A 23254-nucleotide genomic window follows, 5' to 3' on the forward strand; every position below is an offset into this window, starting at 1 on the left:
TGCTTCCCTTGTGCTCCACAGAGACATTCCCCCTTTACAAAACAGGAGGGAGAAGCCACAAATACAGAGAAGTTAGTTTAGAAACATATGTTAGAAATCTCATAATTTCTGGTAGTCCCCCTGCATGTGGTAGAAGTCACATGCATATTTCCCTTCAAAACAGCCAGTATTCTGGTTTTGTGTTTTCGAGCCTGCTTCTCTCATCCTAAGACTCCTCTTGAGCCCACTGTTTCCCTGTAGCAACTGTAACACCTCAAGCCATTCCTAAAATATTGCTTAAAAGCACAAATAAAATTAAACTATATTATGAGAACGTTATTCATATAATGAAACTGTGGGCTGAGCTACTTTCTGTGTGTTTTATTTGCCAATTAATCTGGAAGCTTCCAAGAGTTTATTTTAAAGAGTGCAGTTTCTAGCCATGCAGCCCCAGTGGAGAAGTCTCTGCTAAGGTATGTTTAGAATATATGTATGGAATTGCTTTATGACTATATAAAGTATAAATGTTGTTTTCTGCCGTTTGTAGCTATCATGCTTCTAAAAAGTGAAGACAAAGGGTGCTGTGCTAAAATCCTGCCAACTGAATGAACAATAGTTATTAGTACTTAAGCTTTTTTTATAACAATATAAAAAATACTTACCTTTAGTCTCTGCTCACCTTTGCATGGCATCAGAGGAGGAGACTGGGGAGTCCTAAAATATCTCCATTTGCTGTTCCATGGAACACAACAACTATTTTCTATTGCTCTCACTGCCAGGAAAGCTGGTGTCAATTAATGGTTTGAAAAGCAACCATTTTTTAATTTATTTTTTTTTTTGAAGTGGTGGAGCTGTTCTTTTTACAGCTCCTTCTGCTAGAAATTTACTGGCACTTAGAACCATAATGGAGAGATTTCCCAGTCTCCCTTTATAAGAGAAATCTTAGACATAGTAGACAGGTATTCATACCCTTTAATTTTAGATGGAGTTTAACTTGTTGCTTCCCTTTAGATTCCTTCTGTAGGTGATGAAGAGATGTTAATTTCTTCAGATGTGATTCAGATCAGAAATAGACTAAGCCACCATTTGGAGGTACAGAATTTTTTTCTAAGGACTGTAGAAGGTACATAGGATAACTGTACTTCTACCACAAGCATGTCCACTAGATGCATAAGCTGAGCTGAGATAAAAGCAGGCTTCATTGTCTGAAGAAAATAAAAGGCTATGTTTATCCTAGTCCTTGACTGCGTTGGAACTACTCTAAGCAAGGAACAGGAATTGCTTTCTTGTTTCAGTGAGAACCAAGGAAAATATCACTTTTAACCCACTGACAGATATGCTGTTTCCAATGTATTAGAATCAGTTAGCTTCATCTGTGAGTTCTGGTGTCAAGAAAGTAACTGTGTGAGGTGTGCACATGGATTAAAGGATGAGATTGGAACAGTGGAGATTCCATTGAAATCAAATCCTAATCTTCCAGAGCTGCAGTTTTCTTGGTGGTAAGAAGGGTATTCAGACAGCATCTTGAGATAATTAATTAGTTAGCTGTTGCCAATTGCACATTAATTTACTATTGGTAATTGCTGTTCAATAACTCCAGGACAAACATAAGAAAAAATGGTGCTCTAGATGCAGAGGTGTAAATGTTTCAATAGAACTGTTGGCTGGAATTGATCACTGCTGCAACCTCTAGTACCACAGGGAGGACATCCTCAGCAGTCAAATTCAGGTGGGTGTATTTCATGTGACAAGCTGCTTTGTGCCTCCAAGAGATGTGTAAGCCATATAGATCATAGAATCACAGAATCATAGAATCATTAAGGTTGGAAGGGACCTTAATCATCAAGTTCCAACCCACAAGCCATGAGCAGGGAACCCTACCACTGAACCAGGTGGCACAAAACCTCATCCAACCTGGCCTTAAAAACCTCCAGGGATGGGACATCAACAACCTCCCTGGGCAACCCATTCCAGTTCCTCATCACCCTTAGAGTGAAGAATTTCTTCCTAATATCTAACCTAAATCTCCTCTCTCTCAGTTTAAAACCACTACCATTACATAGATCTGAGGATTAGCCAGATAAACAGCAACATATCTTTGCTCTAGCAGTACAGCAGATGCATTTGGGCTAGGATTCCCAAGCTCAGCCCTTACAGACAGCTATTGTATCCAGGTGCAGGACATACATTAGCAAGAACAGCTATCTTAGGGCTAAAGAAGGAAGTCTCCAAGAACTGGGACTTGCATGCCTAATAGTTTCATTAATGCTGTATAGCTTGTACAACACAGGTGCATAAAAGCATTTTGAAGCTGGATTCCCTGTGTTTTTGGCTGTGCTTTCCTAAAAGTGGCAGCTTATCTGTGCTTCTACATACAACAGAAAACAATGGAAATATCTTAAGAACAGGTCTCAGGAGGCTGAATCATGGCTCCAGCAGAGAGATATACCACTTTTCCTTATTGACCTTTAATATAGCTTCCCGGGCTCTCTGCAATCAATGTAATATTTTCACTATGATCATAATGGCCATTATCCTGAAGACAATAGATAGATATGGAAGTGATATTAAATTAGAAAAATAGCTGAAGGATTTCTTTGTTTTCTTTATGGATTTCTTATGACTTTTTCATCTTTCTCTCTCTCTTTTTTTCCACTGAATTAAAAAAAATATTTTCATGCTGAAACAAGCGGTTGCCCCCATTTATATTACACACTTTTCTCTGTTTCAGTATGTTTCCAACAGTAAGGTATTATTTAGGGAAAAATATAAATGCATAATAAACAGATCTATACAATCATTACTGAACTAAAATAGCAGTTAGGAAAGTATTTTTATTGTGAAAAATGGCCCTGCAAGACTTGCTGGCTATTTGTAATGTTGCAATGTAACTCAGATAAATTGGTGCCCAGGAGTGTGACATTTCAAAAGCTTGAAAATACACTACATTTTTCTGATAACGCCATTTTTGTAATTCTGCTTGCTATTTTGCAGTAGCAAGAAGCAATTTCTCTATGCCCAGGCAGTTCAATTAGAGTGTTGTAGATGTTGTCAAAAAGACTCAAACATAAGTGCCCCTGAGCAATGACTGCAATCACATAAAGTATTCTGTGCCCCTTCTCCTCAGTAATTGACATTTCTGGTCAGTTATGGGCAATATTATTAACTAACTTTTAAAGTAATGACTCATTTGTCTTACAAACTTTGTATGATGAACCTTCCCATTTGGGTCTAGACTAATTTTTTTTAGTAAAAAGGGATTATTAGATGAAGACCTGCAGGGACTAAGGGTCTTTTCTCATGAAGTGTTTCTACTGACATAAGCAGAAGTTCACCAGATTCTAGAGATGGATGCAGGGCAGCCTGGTAATGTTATCTGCTTATCTGTTCATTTTTTATAATACAAATCAAGAGTTCAGAAGACATCCTTAGTGAATTGAGGCTGTGGAGTAAAGGAGAGAGGTAGATCAGGCACTGGCATGGCTGTCCTTTGGTTAAGTAGGAATCCCAGCTACCTAAAGGCTGGTCAAACAGCACTGTGCTTTTAGGCATAGAATTTGAAAGCACTGGGGAGTTCAGATGGTCTTAATAAAATATATAAACACACTATGATTCACAGGAGTTTATCTTTCATTTCTGTTTGGTTTAGGCATGCTTACAGACCTCATGGGTTTCTATACTCATGTCTGCATCAGAGGGGCATTATTTGGCACAGTGGGAGTGGAGCAGTGGATGGAGGCAGCTGGTGCTGTGGCCCCTCCATCCACATGCTGTGTGTCTGGGCCATCACTTGAGACTAGATTCAGTTGGTTCCTTACATCTTCCCATCACTTATGTGGGTTTGTTGCTTCACATTCTTAAGTCCCAGCAGGGGCTAGAATACAGCTGACATCTGTGCTTCTGTGTGAGCTAGGCCACCATGCAGTAACTGTGGATGAGTCAGGGATTCACCACTGCTCTGGATCAGACACAGCCCATTGTACCTTTGAGCACCCAAATGTCTGTACAGGAGAAATAACAGCCATGGAGGTTTAAGAATTCCATTCAAGGGCAGTGCAGGAGTGCTGACCACATTTTATTTCAGACTGTAATCAACAGACTTCAGATCTCTACCAAGGGACCGTCCATGCCATTTAGCAGATGCAGCCCTTGGAGCAGCCAAGGCATGAATGCTAAGATTACTTACAGGACACCCGGTTCTTATCCTCCATGCTACCCTGATTGCCCAAATAATTGTAGTTCTTCACAGTTTTTCCCTGTCTTTCCTTCACTGCCTTCATGCAAAAGAAAGATGATTTGGGCACATTTAGGAGGAGTGGATTTGCTTCCTGCTTCTGCTGCGGTTTTCAGACAATGGCCTTGATTTCCTTGCTGTGAAATGGGACAATAAGATGTTTTCTGATCTATCTATGTGTTAACTTTGTAAGGACAAGAACATTTGCTGACTGTATATGCATCTAATGCTCAACACAACAGGGTTGTGATTTTGCAAAGCAAAGCACATACTTTCTTGTTAACTCCCAAAGTCTTCTGAAGCCAAGAAATGAGAAGCACTTTTTACAGGTGAGGTAAGACAAGCCTATTCGTATTAGTTCTCTGATTTTCTGCTAGAAGTTTGCACTGGTTGCTGTGAACAATGGTTACTGATCAGTTCTCTGAGGTCCTCTTGACGACAGGCAACAGTATTATTTTTGCAATACGGAAATTGGTTCACCAGCATGATGATCAGCCTTCAGAGTGGTGAGAGTTAGGAATCCAGTTCCTAGTGATGATAAATAGCATTTGGGCACAGCCTGGTTTTAAAGCCTATGAAAATCTCTGCATGAGACTTAACATCAGGGTATGAGACAACACGACTTGATGCAGGCTTGATTCTAACCCAAAGGCTTAAATGTCATAAGGCAGCACCATAGGATGTTATTACTTGAGAGACATTTGAAAGCTTACAGATGACAATATAAAATAAAATTATAGAGTATTGTTTTGACAGTTTCAAGAACCAGAACACGTCCTAATTCTTTAGGCTATCATTGTGGTCTTTCACATTGAATCACTTAATCTCCCATTAAGCATCTACCTTATACTATTTTTTTCATATAGAGATTCCTTCAAATAGCATCAGCATCATTGTCTAAGTCAAATCAAACACTAATCCTGAGTTGGGAATTTTTTCTTATATATACTTTTACAGGGGATGCCCACATAATCTGATACAAGTAAAAGACTAAACAAAATGTCTTAATCATAGTTTATGCTACCACGTGTTTTCTCTCTATCTCAACTTTCATTTGACCTTGAGTTTTCCCTTAGAGGAAAATATTGCCATTTTCTGTTGACAAAAGCACAATCATGAAGTCTGGGGGGGAAAAAGCAACATTGACAGATATATTGAATTAGAATTATAAAAACAAGAGCACAGCAATTCCTCAAATTGCTGCTGGCATATGCTAAATGTATAGTGTACCACCTGAAAATCTATTATCAAAGGCTGCTGCTAAAAAGAGCAGCTCTTGTTATAATCACTGTGCCCACAGCCTGTTAAACAATCATGAGTTGAGAAGCTTGCAGAAATTTTCTAGTGCGTGCAAAGGGTTAAGTCAGATTTTACCCACTAATTTCTACTCAAAAAAGAGCAACTTGCATGATCTGGCAAATATTCCAATTCAGCTTCTACAGATGTTGCCACTTACTCTCTCCAGTGTGGTTCCAGATCAATTTGGGATTTGTATCTAAATCCCTGTCTAATGGGACCTGTAACAAAAGGTCGCAGAATATGCAGACATTACCCTCCATCATAGATAAGAACCAACCAAACCACCAAACAAATAAACAAACTGCAGCAGAGTTCCTCCAACAAAGTTATTCAGAGGATAATGGTACTACAGAGAGCAGTTATTCTTATTGTTGTTATAATCATTGTGTCTGCAGCCTGTCAAATACTGACAGGCGCCTCTCTACCTTAGTGAAGGGGAAACAAAATGATCAGATTGCAAAACTCGTAGACTTTGATATCTGATTGTGTCTAGACAGCCTTTGTCCCTGCCTCTTAAAGACAGTCGTCAAATGCTTTGCATCAATAATTTGATATGCTGCTGTTTTCAAGATTTGGAACATTAATGTCACCTCCTTGGGTCCCTAGTGTCTGCCTCTTCTACATTCATTATTTTTAGGTAATAATGGATGCTTGCTTCTTTTTAGTTCTTATAATCATGCAGAACAAGCAGTTTCAATATCTGAAATAAACTGCTTCACAAATTAATCAAGTGCAGAAGAAAGCCATTTGAAGTATTTGACAGTCAATAAAGTTGTTTGTGATGCATTGTACAATGTCCTGCCTTTTCTGCTCTGTGCTAAATCCTATTGCCAGCTGCAGAGATGGAGGAAATAATTATTAGAAATCAAGTTATCTGAGAGTTTTTACTGAAGTATAAAATGGATTTTTTACATTAGGCCAAATCATTTAATATAAGTCCTAAACTTTCAGAGGGTTATTTCAGAGACTACAAGCTTTGGAGAATTAAAAGAAAGACCTGAAAACAGAATTGCTTTTGTGATTCAAAGATGTCTTGGACAGGTTAGATGCCTTGCAGGCAGTCATAGTGCAGATTTTTCATAGTGGCAAATGTAATCTAAGTCCATCTCTGAGTAGATCTGAACTGTTTGTGGTTGAACTGTAATGAACTTTTCTTAGCTCGGCAGCTCACTTGTTGGGCTTTTAAATTGTGTGGTTGTAGGAAACAGCTGAATTATATGAAGCCCAGCAATGCAGCAGGAACTGACCAGAGCTATCATTTATTTCTCTTTGGTTTTTGTACTGGATATGAAAATAAATAGTTGTAATATTGAGATGACTCTTCCTTTTCCTTATGATTACTCTTGGATTATGTTTAACTCTGTCTTCTATCTGTTCAACAAAGCTGTGTCCCTAAAGCATTTATGAAAATAACATGGGGTACAAACTGACAAATTAACACTGATAGATAGGCTGAGAAAGTGATGGTTTTGAATGTATCACATTGTAGCTGTGAAGACCTCGATATAGAAATGGTCTCCTAAGTAAAATCTATGTGAGATATATAGAAGCTACTGCACAGAATATTGGCTTATTGCCCTCCATAGATTTGAAACCATCTTTCTTGGATGGCAGTGGAAAACTTCAATATACTTACATAAATTATAAATGATGTCTGATTCTCTTGTTGAAGTAGGTGCTGTGAGGTTTTCTAACATAAGCTTTAAAAAGCTGCTTTGTGTATGTCCAAAGGTGAAAGATCTGCATTTTTGCAAACTTTTACTGTTGTCAATACCATTCCATGAATTGTGTACCCTACTGTAAAGATTTTTGTTATGATTGGGAAGGCCATGGGTATTTCCTTAACACAGGACTGAAGTCATGGCTTTTAAATAATTAGTTTAGAGATGGAAGTGATTTGGAAAAATAATGCCTGTGAAGAGCAAGTGAAACCAGAGGCCACAATTCCTAAATATTTCAAGGCATTTTGGTGCCTTGAAATGAGCATCTTCTCTGTCAGTTCAGAAATGTAATAACGCACAAGGAAGATCAAAGACAAGGGATCTCACTTTGCTTTTTGGATTCGCAGCAGTGATATAATTTACATTCTTTTAGATGTCTTTATATTGTTTTCATTTCAAAACAATACACACACCCTGGAAGTGCCTATTGCCAGCCCAAGATATTAACCCTTTGTCATATTTACAGTAACAGGCTCAGTCCATGAGTAGCTGGATAAAATTGACAGACTATGTGACACAAGGAGCTAGCCCAAAAGATCTATTAGATCCTACGGTGCTGTGGACTTAGTGCTGCTTCTTGGCAAGAAGAAAAATCGGTTTGGTCTTAATTTGGTGCAATTTCCTGAAAGAATAAGCTGACAAGGATGCAGTGAAAATAGTGATTATGTATGCCAAGACCAGAAGGTGGTCTAGACTGGAACATGCCAATGGGAATGAGTTGCAATCTGTTTCAGACCCATGCAAATGCAGGAAGGCTGTACACAGACTCCAGCTAATCTGAAGGATGTTTACCTGGCTTTAAAAGAGTATATGGTCAGAATTGGGTTGCTCTGAAAACAGTGTGGTTCCAGCCCTGGCAGAGTCTGTCTTTCAGGTAAATCTGAATCACAAACCAAATAACATTTCCCTGTCTGATGGCACAACTCAGGTCATCATCATAGATCAAAATGTAAGACTTGCCCTCAAGCAAGTGTGTGAAGAGGGTCATCATAAAAAGTGTGACCAGCTCAATAGCAACCAGGAGGTGTGGCTGCAGAGGAACATGCCCAGTGGTTACCTGTGCAAGGCGTACTCACAGAGAGACCAACTGAAAGGACACAGGCCTTAAAGAGACCTGGGGTCAAAAAGAAACAGGGGTTTCAAAGTCAACCCGACGTAGTTTGACTCTATGCCTATAAAAATAAAAATGAGGTCAAATAAGGAGAAAGTTGCCTGTGACATTACCTTACCTAAGCTCTGACAGAGCACTTTTTCATCACAGATCTTATAGCATGTTAAAAAAGATGGATAATTATAATTATTTCTGCTACATATCTTAGGAAACCCAGGGAAAGAGGAAATACTGTTTAATTATTCTCATGCAAAGCTGAGTCTAAAGCTGGAAAAGATGGGTTTCCTGACTCAATCCATGCTTGCTATGGATTGACCCTTAGGTCACAGATGAATGAACTGTAAAATGTAGAAGAACAAGTTGATGAATATGCAAGTCATATTTTGAATATTTGAGTTGACATTTTTGTACCTTGGCCTTTCTTCTCACTGTACCCATCTGCCTTTCATTCTCTGCTGCCTGCGTGTTGTGCTTTTTTTTCATATTCATGATACAATTTATCTCTGCTAATGCTTTTTAAGGAAGTTGTTCAATTTTTTGTTCTGCATTCCTTTGATGATTCTGTACCAAAATCAATTATAAATATCAGATGATGTTGAGTTTTTAAAATACAAATTATAAGCTAAATTCCTTGCTAGAGTAAGCCAATTAAAATAAAGTGACTAGAACAATGTCTATTTACCCTAGCAAAGACTTCAGCTTTTCGATTCCTGCTAGTGCCACTATCATTTTCAGACTTCATTTCCACAAGTTCAAAGTCTTCATGTAGAAAATATGCCTTTTTTACAATTTAAGACTCCCTGTGCTGTTGATTTTTAGTGGCAGTGCAGCCTCAGGAGTAATCCTGTACCCTCAAAGGGAACTGATGGACTGTTGCACAGAGGAAATGTTTTTACAAAATAGAAAACATGGAGTGTAATGTAAATAATTTTTCAGAAGCTGTTATCTCTTCTTATTTTAGAGAAAGGACAATGATCCAGCCAATGTCACATGGCATGAAACCTATATATCTAGCTGGCATGAAAGCCTGCACCTAGACCACCCTGTATGTTGCACAAGAGTGTAGGAGCTGTTTCTAGTCCAGGAATCTTTCATGCAGGGTGTAGCAACATGGAAATAGCTCAGGTGATATTTTTTTTCTTCTGCAGCAGTGTTTCCTGAAATTCAGAGGATGGGAAATGGGCAATGTGGGCAAACAGGCCTCTGACAGTCTATTCTGGCTACCCTCTGTGGTGCACGTCTGCTTCCTCACTGATGGTAAAGGTGGGGTGATCCGAGTAACTGGTCCTGGAAAAGCACAGCAGTCAGTGGTGCAGCCACTCTTGTTACTGAACTGAAAGCAGAAATTGAACTAAACCTTTTATCACTTAGGAATGAAGAAATACTTAGCTGTATCTTCTGAATAGGTGAGAGGGTAATTGTAAGAAGAAATGACACAAGCCCTTGACACCTGGAGTAAGCGAGAACATTTGAGTTCTCATAAAAGATTTCACTGACAGCACCTTCGGTATTTATATGATTATTTGATCATCTGAGTAAAATTAGAAAAGATTTCTACCTTTCTTGGCCCTATTCACTCCCAGGATTTTCCCAAGAGATGACATAATGAAACTTGTCAGGGTCATTTGTTTGTGCATTGCTAAATATTAGGGAAGTCAATAGTCAATCATAACATTTAAAGCAGCAGTTTGTGATTCAACAAAATTCACCTTTAAAAAAAGCCAAAGGGTGCTGGTTGCCTACGGGTTTATGAAGGAGTTACTGAAACTTCATAAAAGGTTGCTAGGTTGAAATTTGCTTCTGCTGACAAGAAGTTGATCTTGGTTTAGTATGACAAAGCTATTCATGAGGATTCAGCGATCCTTTTGGCAACTGAGCAAAGACATTTGCTCTTCTGTCCTCCTGACCTGCTGGCTAAGGGGACACATATGTATTCCCTACCTTACTAGGACTCTGGAACAGGCCCATCTGTTCTGCTTGGTTGGCAGGCTACTTGTGCAGTGGCCTGTAAGCAGGTGGTATGGACTGAGTACGAAGAGAGAATAGATGGATTTTTCACATTTAAGGAAGAAGAAAAATGAACATTGGGAAGTGCTGTGGTGTGGGCAGGTAGTAGTGGGGATATGGTGGAGTAGTACAATTCCTAACTGGTTCCCATACTCACATAATTATACATGGCATCTAAAGGTAAAGGATGTAGAATCTCTATGACCTATTCATTAAATAGTTCTGCCTATTTAAGAACATTGTTTAGAGATCTCCTTCAATTTCTGTTGTATTGTCCTTTGATTTTCCCATTATCCCGTTTGTCATCTTTTAGCTATTTTCCTTTGTGTTTTATAATGCACAAGAACTAAATACACTAAAACTAAATTTAAATAGTTCATGTATATAAAGAGTCTCACCTAGGTTTACATAGAATAATATCTAGGAGCTTTCAAACTGAACTCCATTTCAGGCTGGAAAGCCAGCCTAAGAAGATAAGATTTGAATTTTGTATTAAATTGATTAACTGAATCTGCATTTCTGATGTCAAGTAAAAGTGGATTCCACAGCTCTCATGAGTAGCAAGCAAAAGCCCTACAGCTGTGAGAGTTCAACCTGAATCTTTTGGTTTGCATGTCCGGGATTTTAAAAAATACATTTATTTTCATATGTTCTGAAATCTTTGTGGATTTTTGATCCTATGTCTTGCATGCTTATTTATTCTCCACAATTGTCCTTACATTCCAAATCACTAAAAGAAACAGTCTTTTGGAAAAGCACAATAAATAGCTTTGAAACGACAGTCATGATTAATTAGAGCAGAATACTCTTAAGTGAAAAAGTTCCTTGCTGTACTGATTTCTCCTTGGAAAAGCCTGGTTATTCGACAGAAGTTGGGGTACACTTGATGAGTGCATATGGACACATTTATAATTATGCATCAAGAAGAGAAATATAAATGAAAGTGTGTAATCCAGGAGCTTTCAGTTCTGAGTGTGCTGCATTCTCTATTTCTGTAGTCTGGTATGTAGGGTCATTAATCCAACGTGCAGTGTTCACAGGTAAGGAGATGACAGGAGAAATGATATTATGACTAAGATTTAGGAGATCTTCATTCATTTCTGCATCTTTGGTGCTTTCTGTCCTCCACTGCCAGTTGTCAATGTCCAACAGTTCCCTGTGTCTTCATTCTGTGTGTTTGATAAGCTTCAGTTACAAATTTTCTTGGATAACAGAGAACTTTTCCACTGTGACTGTAGGATGTCAGTTAGGTTGGAACTGAAACTGAGAAGTTCCTTCAGATCTGTTGACATGATTGCAATAAAGTAGATTACTGACAATGCTAATGGATGTTAGACATATCACACTAGGCTGATAGTAAGTTCCTATTGCTATGGTGTGCTTCTCTCCCTCCTTCTGGCAGTAATCAGTGTGTAATCCCAGGGTGTATCTACATTGCCATGAATACAGATTTTATAAACATATCTAAGGTAGCTTTAAACCACCTCACTCGAGTGTTGCCTCTTGCAGTCCCCAACAATAGGGTTCATCTACCAAGCCCAGTAAAGGCCTGCTGAGAAGCCTGGCATGAGGTGAGTTGCATGCTTTTGTGGCTATCACATTTTTTCTCCCTGAGACAAGCGAGTTTAACAGTAGCATGAAGGTGTGGACGGGGCTGAAAGGAGCACATGTACATGTGCCTTAGGTGTGGCAACCATGGGCTAATCCATCCAAAGAGCCAGTAGCCCCTGCTTAGCTAACTTTACCATTGCAACCAAATGCAGGAGAAAAATGCAGGAGCCAGAAATGGGCTAAATCCTCAGAAATGTTCTACTTACTCTTGTACATTTTCATCTACAGCCATGAGTGCTACCAAAATAGTGAGAGCTCCCCAGTTCCTTGTGTTGTTCGGTATGGAGAAGAGGGAATAATAAGGCCTTTCCCCTCTTCCCCCAGGCCATGTGCTGGCAGTGTTGAAGAGGTTTCAGTGACTGTGGGGAAGTTAGGGACTGGAGAACAACTGCTCCCTGCAGCAGGCTTGCCAGGTACCGGCACTGATCCAGGTAGGCACTGCTGCCAACTGTAATGCCTTGCAGAGAGGGAATACTGCTCCTGGCCTAGACACACTGTGTGTTGGCCACCTGGTTACAAAAGGGCAGATGCAGAGGGGCATTTTCCAACTTGGCTGGCTCTTTAAAATTTCTGGCAGCTGTTATTAATATTTGAATAATGCTACTAGTGTGCTCCATTTGGACTCAGCCAAGCTGTCTCCTCTGATTTCCCCTGTGCAAACTCCTAAGTCATGAACTTCTTTACTGCCATGTTGAGCCTCCCCTAAAGTCAGTATGGGGCTGAGAGCATGGGTACCATTTCCTGGGCATAGGTTAGAGCAGGCTTGGGTTGCTATAACATCTGTTAGCAGAAGCCTCCAACTCCCTGCTCCCTCCTCCAGCCCAAACCCAACATCTGTTCTGGTGAACAAGTGCAGTAAGATGTCACTCTCAGTCCTCACCAAAGAGGACTCCAGCCTTCATGTAAGGAACAGACTGAATAGAAAATATGCTCTGTAAAGTACAACCTTCCCTGATTTTTCTCCTAGTAGGGGAAAATACATTTCTGCTTTCTAATATTGCAAAATCCCAGGAAAGTGTAGGTGGGCAGAAGAAAGGACAGGCAGGGTTCCATGGCTTTGTGCTCATAAAGATGAGCTGGCACTCCAGATCACTTACAATATCTGTCATTTAGTTTTGTTAAAAAGCTGCTAGATGAACTTCTTCCCCTTCTGTAGAGTCGATAATGGTCATCAGAGTTTCATGGGGTTTGCTGGAAGTTATCCCCTTTTCACAGGGAACAGTTAATGTGAGAGATCCCTTTGAGGTATTTACATATTTGTGGTATCTCTTGCTAGTCCTCCCAGCAGAAGTTCTGCTACCATGGGCTATTCATTCTGTGCTGCTGTGAAATGTCTTTGGCTCACAGGTACACAACACATAGCAGACTGTTTCCAGGAGGTCAGAGCTAACACTGCCAAGAGAGATGCAGGTTAACAAGCATAGCACAGGCACAGACTTATTTGGGATACTAAAGTGGTTACAAACTTCACCTAAAGTTTTTACAGTCACTTGTTGTTCAGCCCTTTCCTTTTCATATCAAAGCTACCTCCAGCTGAGTCCATTATGGTTATAGCCATTAAACCCTGGGCAAAACATATTTCTCATCTAATTGTTCCTAATGCCTGAGCTCTGAACTATACCCACATGGGTAAAACCTACCCATGACTGAAAAATAGTGACTGAGCATCTCATACTTTATTTCAATCATTTTGAAAACACTGACAGCCTATTAGACCAGGAAATGAAGCTTCTTGGCAAACAAAATATTTGCTAATTTTGGTATTTTGTGTGAGTCAGAAATGTGTGGAGGGAAATGTACTGAAACTAACCCCTTCTTGTGAACTGTTTCAGATTGCATAACTGACATTTGCCAATTAAAAAAAAAAAAGTTACACCAGAAAGTTTCTGAACATATCCAAAAGCAAAGGCATCAGAAGCTACTGCAAACACTTTCCCCCACAGCAGTAAAGGCCATTGGTCACACTGGATTTCACAATGGCCAGCATGATGAATGTCTGCTTTATGCCTAGCTCCAACTAATTGCAAGATAATCCTGCTCATTTCTGAACGTGCATATTTCCACATCATTTACTTGATCATAGAGGTTCCTTCTTTCTTTTTATTTGATGCCCTCAGCTGGTTGGTGAAAGCAAGGTGATGGAAAAATCCAGCTATTTGAAATGCAAGTATATCATCTAGAAATCAGTAAAAAAGTTATGTTTCTTTTGATAACATTTTCACACCCACATGTTCAAAACTCTTAACATTTTCATTTTGGCTTCTGGAAAGTACATTATGATTTGAAAATTAAGGCCACAAAATTAGAATTTTGTTGTTAAAATCTACAAACTGGTTTGAGCTGAATTATTCACAATTGTCTACATCTTACTGAAAACCAGCTTGTCACAGGTTCTTAGGATTCCCCATGAGTGATGCTAAAACGCCTTGTACGTTGCTTATTTGCTCAGTGCACTTTTGAACTGAAGCATTTAGTGTTTGAAAACAGGCAGTAAATATATCATAGTTAATTGGAGAAAAAGAAAGAATTTAGGAAAGAATTTGAGCTTGTGAGACAGCTTAAAAGTTACACTGAGATGTGATTTTATTGTCCTGATTTATGAGACTCGTGTTGAATTCTAATTGCACTGAATGAGCAGGTATGTTAAGAGATATGGAAATTACTGAGAGAAAAAAATAATAGGAGCAAATACCTAAGTAATGTGAAGAAGAGGAACTCCTGCTTAACTAGCCTTTTAAGAGCAGGTCATTCAGGGATTTCAGTGGTAACAGGGAAAAAAGATGTAGGCCTTTTGAATTTTTAGAAAGTTCTTTATTAAAATGGATATGACATCTAAGTAGTGTCTAAACACAAAGTTGCAGTTTTATTGAGTGGGCAATAAAATTCAAGGGCATGATTCACTAAAGATGGAATGTCCTTTTCTGGAATAATTCTAGTGTTTTTTTGGGTTCAAATCTTCAGCACTATCAATGATGGATAGAGTTATGGAAAGCCATGGGGGCTGGTCCTCTCTGAAACAAATCCCTGCAGAGAAGAGGATATCTTTTTGCCGTGGCTTCAGCCATAACTTGTTGCTCTGTGATTGTGAAATGATAAGGCCAAAGAAATAAGTCTTACTCTTCTGTAAGCTTCTAAAGTGGTTTTAGTGATAGAGTCTCTAAAATAAAAACGTCATGTTCCCACTTACCCCATATTGTTACATGTAAATCTGAACCTGCCAAACAGATCCCGTTTAAAAACACAAGCAAACGGAAATATTACATTGAGAGTTTCTTTAAACTTTGTCTTATATTACACCCTGAATACTCTGATACAGAACTGTTGAGATGAATCCATATGGGCAAAAGAGAAGGAACTGGAATCTGACCTGAATTACAGCTACTAAGTAATTAAGACTTCAGGATTGCCTGGGTGAGGGATGCTCTCAAAGTTGAGATGGGGGCACAGAGCAGTGGGCCTGGCAGCTAGTTTAAAGCCCCAGGGGTATGGACATGCTGACTGTGGTGGAAAAATGCCCCTGGTCATCAGTCCCTCTGCACTGCTGTGTTCTGCATGAGTGTGAAGAACATCATCCTGAAGGGATTGTCTGAGCCCACACAGGTGGGAGCCTCTGCCATGGAGGAGTCTGTGCACCTGCCTGTCCCACGCCTAGCACAGTGATCTCAGCTGGGTTTTCTTTTGTCAGTGGATGAAATGCAAGAACACATTGATCACAGTGGTGCCAGTGGTTTTGAGCTGACTTCACAAATACATTCAGACTATCTGAGTTTCAAATCCGCTCAAAATTGAAAATAAAGAAATAGATAAATAAATAAATAAAGTAGAACCTTATTTTAAATTTGTTTCAACAAAATGATTAAAGCAACCATCTTTCTGTCAGCACAGATTCCCCTTTCCATTGTGTACACATATGCAAACTGTTTAAACCACCCGTTGTGTCAAGGATGTGGAAGGAAAGAAAAGTGTGAGGACTGTTTTCCCCATATGTTGAGAAAAAATCTGCAGCAGGCAGTAAAGGATCTGGTAATAGGAAAAGTACCTGAAGTTCTGTTAGAAGGTAAAAGAGGAGACTCTGGCTGTGAAAACAAACTAGAACAAGAGGAGATAAAAAAGCGTTTACTAGATAAAGTGATGCCATAGTTTGTTGAAGCTGGTCCTGAGGGAACTTTAGGAGTTTGGGAGCTGGCCCAGCTGACTTTGCTGACACTGATATTACACAAAGTTCCCACTTGACTAACTGCATGAAATGCAGCTCTAACCAGGAGAGAAGCCAGAAGATGAAAGGTCAGAAAGTCTGAATTAAGAAACTGGGAGATTGCATTACCCTGAGAAGGAGCACGATGTTTGCCACAGTGGGATAAACAGCCAAGGGAAGGAATTCCCAGGCTGGGCTTTAACACTGGAGAATTGTAAATAAATGCTTGGAGAATATACTTCATTCTACATTAATAATGCAATGCCTAAAGTATGTGTTTTAAATATTACATGTGAATCCCAGACCTCTCTTGTAATAATTTTAGAAAAAATCCATAATCTTGTCATTTTAACAGCAGAACAAGCTTTCTGGCTTTTTCATCTTTCTTGGTGTATTAGGAGCTAAGAAATGTGGACCTTCTCCACATAAAAATTGCATTTACTGTTATTGCTTGTGCAGCTGTGCAAGTAACAGTCTACTTGATTTCAGACAACTAAAGTAAATTAAGAAAGGATGAAGACCCAAACACAATAAAGCTGCTTTGGAGTAATTACAAGACATTAATACAGAGCAAATCTCAGGTCAAATCCAGGTCTGGCATCAACAGTCACAGCTCCAGCCTCTGCAACATATGCCTGTAAACATCAGGGTTAACTTAGTTTATCAATCAAAATTTAGATTGATCAGAAAATAGTTTTAGACTTTGGAAAACATCATTAATAGTGCAACAGCATCGCTGAATCATCAGTGCAAGGTTCTTGTCAAGATAATTTCCACTGATTTATTTCACAGTTCAAAAGAAGATTTGCTGTGCATGCAAATGGAAACCACCCAGTTTTGTAAAACATACAGAATGAGGAACAAATCTGATTCACTTTACTACTTCCACAATTTGTCCCAAATTCAATAACAAGTAGTAGAGGAATGTATGAACAGGAAAAACAATTAGGGATTTTTTTTTTTTCCCAGGGAGAAATTGTACACTTCTAGCTGGCATCACTGGGACTTTTGAAGCATGCTTGCAAGAAAACAATTTGTTCTTCAGATATTAAAAGATTCTCAGCCTGTTGCTGTCAACAATACAAGATGGGCAAGTGTTGCAATGCCTGCCTGAGCGACAGGCATTGATAACATATATATGGATTTCATTTTTGTTCAGTTTATCCTATACCTTTATATTGCTGGCTGGTAAAGGTTGTAGTGAAGGCTGAAGCTTTCCTTTGCCGTTATTAAAGCAGTGTTTAATTGAATTAACCTAGTGTATATTAAAAGAATGTAATGTTACTTTGTGACATCAGTCCCTTCCCATCTCAACTGGAAGTGATAGAGTACACAACTTCCATGGGCAACATGTTCCAGTGTTTCACCACCTTCATAGTGAAGAATTTCCCTGTGATGTCTAAGGGAAAGGAAGGAAAAGGAGGGCAAGATGAGGAAAGGAGGTGAAAGGAAGGGAAAGGAGGGGAAATAAAAGTCAAGGAATGTCAAAGAAGGTCAAAGAAGGTCAAGGAAGGACAAAGACTGTCAAAGAAACCGAAAGAAGGTCAAGGAATGGGCTAGGAGAGGAAATTAACAGGCTCAATTACACCTGTTTCACAGGTGCAGAAACAAAGATGACTGAAGGGACCTGAGCAGTGTCACCAGGCAGCAGGGGCAGGAAAAGGAACACAAACAGCAACATCTGTCACTTTGGTCTCTCAACACGCACCACTAATGTTGGACAGGAGTAACATGCTGAGCCAAATTCTTTGGCAAGTCAGCCTTGCAAATAGTGACATACAAATCCAGAGCGAGGGGTAGATCCTGGAAATTATTCTGCCTGTATGCACTGAAACCACCTGAAGTAGACTCCTCTTCAGTTTAGGCCAGGGACATAGGTACAACAGTTGATAAACCAGGCAGTGAAGGATTCCTTCCTTTGTAGCAAACATTGGGCGTGTGAGTGCTGACAGTCTGGTTATGTTGTGCTGGACAGTTCCTTTCCTGGTATTTGACTGTGACCTCCTGACTGATGTAAATGCTGTTATTTTCCTGTGTCAATAAGTATATAATAAAATGAACAGGATCCCTCCCAGCTGTCAGGCAGGGACTATGCCAGAAGAAACACAAGTTTAAGGTCCTCCACTTATAGTTAGTCTGAGATTGTGAAGCCTAAAACCCACTTGGGGCTGTTAGTAGGAAACCACAGCACAAACCAGAACCCATAGCACACAAGCTGGTCCTGTGGCCCAGCCCCATCTGCCTGGGGGTACCTAAAGAAAGGGACAGGTCTGTTTCTGTATTGAGGGGTGCTCCCTAAACAGGGTGTGGAGGTGCTGTGCCTCCATAAGAGCTGGGGGGGAGCATGTCTTTACAATGGGAATGCCTGCACAATGGGATGTCTGTCTCTAAACTGGGTGGTAGCACCTAAGAAAATTGGGGCTGTTCAGCCTGGAGAAGAGAAGGCTCCAGGGAGACCTTATAGCACCTTCCAGTACTTGAAAGGGGCTTCAGGAAAGCTGGGGAGGGGCTTCATCAGAGAAGACAGTGATAGGACAAGGGGTAATGGTTTTAAGCTGAGAGAGGGGAGATTTAGGTTAGATATTAGGAAGAAATTCTTCACTCTAAGGGTGGTGAGGAACTGGAATGGGTTGCCCAGAGAGGTTGTTTAAGCCCCATCCCTGGAGGTTTTTAAGGCCAGGTTGGATGACATTTTGTGCAACCTGGTTTAGTGGTAGGGGGGGTTGGAACTTGATGATCTTTAAGGTCCCTTCCAACCTTAATGAATCTATGATTCTATAGTGAGGTGCTGTCTCTGTACCAGGGGTACCACCTATTCAGAGGGAAGGGTCTGCCTCCACACTAGGGACATACACCTTGCCAGTGGGTCTGTCTGTGTAATTGGGGGCTACAGTCCTTTTACTCCTTTCTGCTTTATCTACTCTGAGAATAAGCAAATATTCTGCACACACACACACACTGGAAGCAGAGAAGATACTGCAGGAAGCTGCTCAGTGTGGAAGTCATAAATCACATCAGAAACGAGTGTCGCTTCCATGGTCTGTGCTATATGAGGGCTCCCTTAGATACCAAACACTCCCAAAGAGAAGTTAAAAATCATATCCTATGACCAAGACTGCTAAAATGCAACATTTTCGTGCAGAAGAGAGACTCTGGCTGGGCTCCTGTATTTAAGTTGCCACTGAAAGCAGGAGAGTGCACAGGAAAACTGGGGGAATGGTAATGCAGAGAAGAAGAAAGCTGGAAAGAAAAAAGAAAAGCACACAAAACTTGAGCTGTTAATCACATCCCTATGTTGATAAAATATTTATGAGATCTCGTTCAATTAATTAGAATAAACTATGTAACACTGCAGGAAACAAATTGAAAATTTAATAAAGTAAGTTCACTTCCAATTTCTTTTGAAGAAAGAAGCTAATTATATTTAGTTCTGTAATTATAACTTTAATTAAAATATAATGTACAGTATTTCATAAAGTGAAAACAGTTCTGTATTAGAAAATTGAACCTTTAAGAAAACTTGTTCCTCAGACAAAGAATTCACTAAATTTTCAAATGAACATTTTAATACACTTGTTTCTAAAATCTTTGCAGGGTAATTTTAAGAAAAATCCTTCTTAGAAATGCTCATCAGTGTTATCTTTAATTTAAAACATAATGTCTTCCTTTCCTGCCTTCTTCCAGAAATATTTCTTGCTCTACATTAGGGATGTATGTTTTGATTACTGTATTTAAACACAAGACACATTCCTTATTTATACTTGCCTATTGCAGCCTACAGAACCCAATTTTTATTTAGAGAATAATTTCAAAACACATTGTAAGTATCTCCAGATAGCAGCTGCCTTCACCTGAGCAACAAGGGAAGGGAGAGCCTCAGGCAGAGAGACCCAGGCAGGCACAGGGAAATCTGGGTCTAGGAAAATAAAATGAGAACACTGACAAAATGACCTTTCATTGATGTTTTTGATGATGATTTAATAGCAACAGAGTCTTCTAGGCTTGTGTAAAATGAATTTGTCTTTAGGACTAAAAAAATCATTTTACAAATGTTTTCTAATACACAGTTCACCAGGGAGCCTGGGATGAATGTGCTGTTTGTTGATTCTCAGGGTTTGTCTGACCCCTCTTTGAAGTCTGGGTGCATTTCTCTCCCTTTGATGGATTCTGATTCAGCCAAGTTCTGGAATATTTTTGTTTAAGATAAAAACTGTAATTAGAAACTTAAATATGTTTTTAAAGAAGTGTACCATTAAGTCCTGTTCTCAATGAAGTCATTAGAATACTGGACCTTTAACTTTTCTTCCTTTTCCAGTAAGAAAACAGCTACACCAGTGCATGACCTTTGAATCTTGTCCCCCACAGTGGCTTTAGCTACCTGCTCTGGCCAGCTGGCTCCATCCCTGACCTGTTTCCTACCATTGATTCTCCATCCCTCTGCCTGCACACCCTCTCTCCCAGCAGCTGCAGCTCCAGTTGAGCCCTGGCCAGTCAGGATCACTTGCATACAAGGGACTTCCACATTCCCTCTGGAGCACGATACTGGCAACACTCCTGTCTTCTCCACTGCCCACAAAGCTGGCAAACACCCACGTGCTGGGCCCTGACCCTCTCACCTTTTACTTCAGCATGCTGACCTGGCACCACCAGCAGCTTGGTGCCTGCCAGTGCTCAAGCAGCAAGCTTTGCTGGAGCACTGTGGGGATGCTGGGAGTGCTCCTCTGTCCTTTCACTTCCTGTTTTTATTTCAGAGTGTTGTGTGTGAAATTAGATCAGCCAGCCTTCTACACCCTTCTGTGTTGGGTGGTGCTTAGCATGATCAGCGTCGCTATAATATAACACTCATTGTAATTACTAGTGGATTATTTGGCATGAAGAGACCTGGGACATTGGAAGAGGTAAATGAGATAGATGTTTGCCTGTGTGGGACCACCTTGTTCAGCTCCATCAAGCCCTTTCTCCCTAAGCTTTCCATGGTGGACTTGAGTCCGATTTTTTGGCTAAGCACGTGTATGTTCTGCTGCCTTCTTAAAGAGTCAAATTCCTGTTAATTCACAAAGGAAAAAGAGAACACATGGAAGAAGTACAGATTGCTGTATCTCACTTAGCAATATTAACATACAACATCTAGAACAAAGGTGCTTGTTGCCTCTGTTCTTTTTTGGCTGGAGGGAGTCACAGACTTTGCTTAATCTCAATACCAATCCTAGGGACACACCTTTTGCCATGGTTTTGAGAAAGAAGAGAGGATCAGATCTCAGATCTTTCTCTCACCTGTGTGTGTCACTGCTAGAAAGTTGCTTAACTATCGATTGTCACTGTTAATCAAAACTCCTTCTGTTCTTCCCAAGCAGATCAGATGTAACAAGAGTGAGTCAGTGATAGCAGTGTTAATTGAACAAAACAGGAGCCCAAAATAGAACAGTTTGAAAGAAATGATGGATTGACATATGTTGTTTTCGTACATTTGTTGAACATTATTGGACATTTCTAGTGCAGTGATCAGAGAGTAGGAAAATATCTGGGAGTGTTTATTTGATAGAGTTTACATTACACAGCCTGCAATGCAGCCAGAGCAGCATTTGGTGATCTTTCTCATCATACAGTCCATCTTCTTCTCCTCTTTGCCAAGGAACTTTTTATGATCAAAAATGACGGCTGTGACCTGAAGATGACATTTCAAAGTCTATCTAATGAATAAGTAGCACAGTAGCAATTGGTGTCCTCTCAAAGTCGATCAGAGGCTGTGGCACTATTATTGCAGAAGCTGCAGAGCTGAATCCTTTACTGGGGCTGTGGCAGTAGTTTCTTTTATCTCCCATAGTCTCCAGTTTGCTGTCCTGGCAAGAGTCAGTGTGGTGGCTGTTCATCCCCTGCACCATAAAGCCCTTTGTTCTTCAGTCCTTTTTTGATGGAAATTCTCCATCAAAAGGAGAGCAACTAAAGGCACTTGCTCAGATCTAGATCACTTAATCCCTGTTTGGCAGAACTGGGTTATCCAGTGACATTCCAACCTCCCTTCAGAACTGGAAAGCTAAAGATCTGGGATGGATGAGTCCAGCCAGGTGAAAATCAATGCTGAAGTCAACTAAACTGAATCAGGATATAGTTTGTGCAAATCAGCAGTATCTCCACTGAAGTTATTGGTATTGCTGCCATGTCAAACCCAAGGCAATCCTGCTGAAGCCATGGGACATACTTTGATGTAAAAGTAACATTAGAATATGCTTACTTGCTGCCCTGTTCATACAGACACAATATTAATCACACATGTGAAGGTAAAGGCTAAAGATAAATCTTGTTAAAACCTGTACTTGATCAAATACGCAATTGGGTTGAAATTAAGTTTTTGTTGTTGTTTGTTTTGTTTTGTTTTGTTTCCCCCCAGGTAAGGAGAAAGACAAAATCTGTTCTTTTAAAAGGGAAGATTACTATTTAATGTTTTATTCTTTCCAGTAGAGATCAACTCCCAGTGGCCCCCATTGCTGACCAGATGAAACTACAAGAACTGAGCATGATGAACAAAGGGTTAGGTGAGCATTTACACTGAATTTGTTAACCTAGAATTACTTAATGCATCTTTGTCATGGTGAGATCAAATCCTCTAATACAGACAAGAATATATGCAGGTTTTCAAAGTGGCTTAACCAATTTAGGCACTCAGCACCAATGAATCACATTTACAAAAAGATGTGGTTCAAATTCCTATTTCTGTTGGTACTGCAGTCTACTATGGAAACCATCTGTGGGTGAAGGTTGTCTGGGCATTATGGTTAGAATGTGTGAAGTCAGAGACCCTTCTGAGGATCATCTCAGATCTAAATATAACCCAGTGTGTGGTCTGCCATGAATCTACTGTGCAACTATTTTGTCTTTCTGTGCATCTCTCTCTGCTCTGATCTTCTGCCTGTCTGGTTTATGTAATTTCTACACTGTGCTGCAGGAATTAGCCTCTATGGTATGTCTATACAATGCCTAGAATAAAAGGGTGTTAATTTCAGCAGCTTAAATACAGAGGGGTAAAGACAGTATTAACTTGCAAATAAGAATTTAATCTGTAACATGTCTGACCTTGTTGTTATCAATTATTTTATGCA

At 39.8% G+C, this 23254-nt stretch overlaps 1 protein-coding gene across 2 annotated transcripts in view; it reads left to right on the forward strand.

The window, feature by feature from the left end:
• The window catches only part of TAFA1 (TAFA chemokine like family member 1), a 320866-nt gene that overhangs the window by 27929 nt on the left and 269683 nt on the right, over nt 1-23254 (forward strand). For both annotated transcript variants that reach the window (XM_051627588.1, XM_051627587.1), the window contains exon 3: nt 22614-22690. The gene's annotated coding sequence lies outside the window, so the exon portion shown is untranslated. The remainder of the gene's footprint in view (nt 1-22613; nt 22691-23254) is intronic.

The sequence above is a fragment of the Apus apus genome, chromosome 9 (assembly GCF_020740795.1).
Source record: "Apus apus isolate bApuApu2 chromosome 9, bApuApu2.pri.cur, whole genome shotgun sequence".
NCBI lineage: Eukaryota > Metazoa > Chordata > Aves > Apodiformes > Apodidae > Apus > Apus apus.